General features: G+C 38.1%; 1 long non-coding RNA gene across 1 annotated transcript; it reads left to right on the forward strand.

The window, feature by feature from the left end:
* Nucleotides 1-307: 307 nt before the first annotated feature.
* On the forward strand, nucleotides 308-3,271 carry LOC143417050 (uncharacterized). The gene is made up of 4 exons (XR_013097265.1): nucleotides 308-480; nucleotides 1,206-1,363; nucleotides 1,790-1,847; nucleotides 2,779-3,271. It is a non-coding gene; the product is annotated as an uncharacterized LOC143417050 (long non-coding RNA).
* Nucleotides 3,272-4,133: the final 862 nt, after the last annotated feature.

Consider the following 4,133-nt stretch of genomic DNA (forward strand, 5'->3'; position numbering starts at 1 on the left):
GAGTCAGGCTGCATTGACTGTGGGACTTTAATGTGTTAAAAGCAGGTTGAAGACGGCTCAGAAACATTTGAAGATTAAAATTTAGCATTATGGCTGCTGGTGGTTTGTAAAGCCTCTACTCAGCTGTATTTTTGTTACTAATTTATGTTTGTTGTTGTTTAACACAGATTTCAGAAGAGCAAATGTGCTTAATAGTTTAACTAGATTTCATTTGTCAGTGTGGGACTGCTGAGTCACCTGAAGAACTCATTTCATTCATTCTCCACATGATGTTCATTTACAGAAATGTATTCCTCCCAAAGGGTGAACTAGTGTGTTTCCATAGATTACCTCTGTATGAATGTACTTCTTAAATGAAGGCAAGTGTTTGTCCTTTTTTGTTCCTCAGGTACAGTACGTGATATCAAGGGCAGGCGGTCAACACTGGGGGTAGACAAGAAGCAGACGTACTTCCAAGAGGGAGCTGCAGTGAGGTCAGAGGTCAGAATCTGAAACAGCTCAGGTTTATATTTTAGAGGTTATAAAAAATCAAAATGTATTTATAAAGAAACCTTTAAATAATAGTCATAATTATGATTATTATAAGAAATATCAAACATTTAAGTGGATTTTCTGTTACACATATTGTGTTAGCCCTGCAATAAACTGGCAGCCTGTCTTTGTCCTGTATCAGCTGGGATAGGCTTCATCCTCCCGCAACCCTGAATTGGATACATTGTATTCCAATTATGTAATCTGATCATTTACAAACTCAAGGTATCTAATCAAAATGTAAGTAATAATTATACAATGGGAAAGCAGAAATAAGTGTTACATGAATGTAAATGTGTGAGCTGACATAGAGGACAGCTACATGTAGTCTGAAAAACCTTTGTTGTCAAGTTTGCAGGTATATCAGCACGAGACATTCTTACATAGAAGAGACGTTAAAGTCTCTGACTCAGTGAAGCATTATTGGTCCCGTCTGTTTGGATAAATATAATAACCTGATGTATGTCCATTTATTGACACATTTTCTTAAGTGCTTATCCAGTTCAGGATCACAGTGGAGCTGCAGCTGGATATGTTCACTAAATAAACCTTACAAAAGTTAACAATAAACCTGCATCCATGTACGTTGTTGTCCACAGGATGAGAAAATCAAACTGGAAGACTGTGGAACATGTTAATAAATGTTTGTGTGTTTATCCCTGTGTCTTTCACAGGAGGCGCTGGAAGGTTTCCCTAATAGTTCCTGGTGAATCAAAGCAGAACCATAAAGGTTGCTGGACTGCATGATGACCTTACCCCTGAGCCGTCATCCTGTTAAAGGAGGAACCAGTTAGAAGCTGTTTTCAAAGTAGCTGAGCAGATTTCATCTCAAGTAAGCGATTAACTGTTTGTTCATCTGTTCTGCCACTTAAAGAGCATTTAAGGACGTCGTTTGAGTGTCCAGTTGAATTAATTCTACTGGCTCTCATGGTCATTTGTTATTATAGACATATTTTTCATGTTCATCCAGCTATTTAGTAAATTCTATCTATTTAGTAATATCCGTCAGCTATAAAATGTAATATAAATATAAGAATATCTAAATATCTCCTGCCCTTTATGTTTTAATGATGTAAGTCTGTTATCGTGTTACATTAGCATTCCTCACATATCAATGAGATGCTGTACAGTACAATCCTAGTGACACAGCAGAGGGATAACGACGGCTATTCAACATCGTTACACGACACATTCGAGCTGCATGATGCAGACAAAGTGACTAAATCATCTTTTTTGTGGTTTATTGTCTTCAAACCAGCAGACAAAGCCGATTGCAGAAGATGTCAGAGAAGAACTTCAGGCCGTGGACTGAAAAGGTATTTTTTTCTTGTTATCAAAGGCATTTGGAGTGACGGCTTCTACAACTGGTTGTGCTAAAGTAAAGCTTACAGTCTAAGAAACCACAGTGTTGATATTCAGCACAAAGAGAAAAGCTCACTTGTTTGAATTTATTTACAATCATAGTTTTTATAAATTCTGACTGTAAACAGCGTTTACAGCTTTGATATTGTTTGACACTCGATATCAGGTGATAGGGTTTAATTTAAAGGTTTCTGTGTCCCAATGAGCCATTTACACTGATCAGTGTCAGTTTAACTGTAACACATTCATTATTTAGATTCAACAAAGAAATAACTGAATGTAAAAATGGCAGCCCTCAGGCAGGTTTATAGAGATATATGCATGCATTATGAAATTTATGTATCCCAGATAATTGTTATTCATCTAGTCATGGCAGACCTACCTCTTCCTCCCAAGTTAACTGCAACCCAAAAGAACTAGTGGGGCTATTTACACACTCACAACCAGTGTGGGGTAAAAAGAGCCACCAAAAAGCTGTCAGCCACAGATGTGCTAGAAGAGTTAGAAACTCTACTTATGGAGAAACTTTCTAAGTCTAACAGGGGACAGGTACTCCTGCCCAAATAACATGATATAACCCCACATACAGCCCAGCCATAAAGTGAACCAAGTCATTTAGTTAAAGACAGCATGGGATCAAATGCATGTAACCAGCCTGCACCCACCTGACATTTCTTCCTCCTGAATTAAATGAATGAATGGATGAAAGTTAAATGACTACAAACCTAAAGCCACTAGTTCCCACACTGGAGCTCCCTGACACTGTGTGTTAACTGTATTTAGCTTGTATCAACAGTTGTAACAGGCTAAGCCACCTGAGACACTGCATTGAATTTGTTCCTGTCTTAATGATTTCAGCTCAGATGTTCTGCTTTTTCCTTTCAGTAGATCAAAGCAGCTCGTGCTCCTTCTGCTTCCAATTTAGAAGAAGAAGAAGAAGAAGGCGAAGGCTTCAGCGAAGTGGCATTCATGGTCTCAGTGAACAGTCACGGTCACACACTGCATGTGGTTTTAAAAGCAACATGTCTGTTCACCACAACAATGGAGATGTGTAATATTAGTGCAGCTACGGTTTGTTCTTGAACATCAGTTCTGTTTTCTACTTTGATCACTTAGACCAAAAAAGTGTTGTTTTCAGATTCTTTCTTTTACATCTATAAACCACCTGTTCATTTTTTTTTATTACAATTAGTTTCACATGAATGTTAGTGTTTCCTTTATGATCTTTTAATGCTTACACTACACTGTACACGTCTACATTAGAGACATTTCTGTTTCCTGTTTCTGTTGACTCAGAGTTGTAAAATGTTCTTTTATTTGATGCACAATATGAAGTTCATAATTTTCTTACAAATAAAACTCTAATGACAAACATGAACAGCTGTGCTTATTTCTGAGACGTGAGTTTTTGAATGTGTTTAGACAGTGTGCATCTGTATGCTGAAACTGTAATGGTGAACCTGAGGTGATGGTCAACAGAAGGCTAATATATATCAATATAAAACAATATTGAAGTAATGTCTTTACCCTCTGCAGCGTGTGGACGCAATCACCTTATTCACTGTAGTAAACGTGCACCGATAGCTCACGTGACTGACTGTCTCCATGGTTACATCGTATATTATTAGCTATGTAAACAGCTTCCATAGATACCGCCATAGCTCTCTGCAGCTGTAACACTTTCACACTTTGCAAATCATTTCATGTTTTTGATAGTTATGAAGACAGAATATGTTTTTAAGGTCATGCTAGGCGGTTGCTATGGTGGTTGCTGTGGACTTGGGTGGACCGCGTCCGATTCCTGTTATTAGCTGTCCGCCGTAGGAAGGCTGCGTTCCATTTACAAGTAGTGACAGTCTGCCGCAACTCGAACTCAAACCCCGCTTTGTTCTTTAATTATAGGCCTTTTATAGCCGTTCATGACACGCACACACACACATAAAGCACTTTGCCTCACCATGAGAATGCAAGTTTACCTAACCTAACCTTAAAGTATCTGATATAGGATAGAAAAATGAAGCAACCAGAGATTTAATGATGAAGACTCTGGGTTCTGTAGCTCACGTTTTACAGTCCTGAATGACTCTTTGCATATGATTTATTGAAGAGCAGTTTAGAATGCACTTTACATTTAGACTGTTGCTGTTTCATTTTTTACATTGTTGCGGTGTTATGTCATGAATAAGGTTCACCTGCTGGGGGTTTGATGGATCAGCTGGACAATACAGTCAAAGACAGAC

The sequence above is a fragment of the Maylandia zebra genome, linkage group LG3 (assembly GCF_041146795.1).
Source record: "Maylandia zebra isolate NMK-2024a linkage group LG3, Mzebra_GT3a, whole genome shotgun sequence".
In the NCBI taxonomy this organism is placed as follows: domain Eukaryota; kingdom Metazoa; phylum Chordata; class Actinopteri; order Cichliformes; family Cichlidae; genus Maylandia; species Maylandia zebra.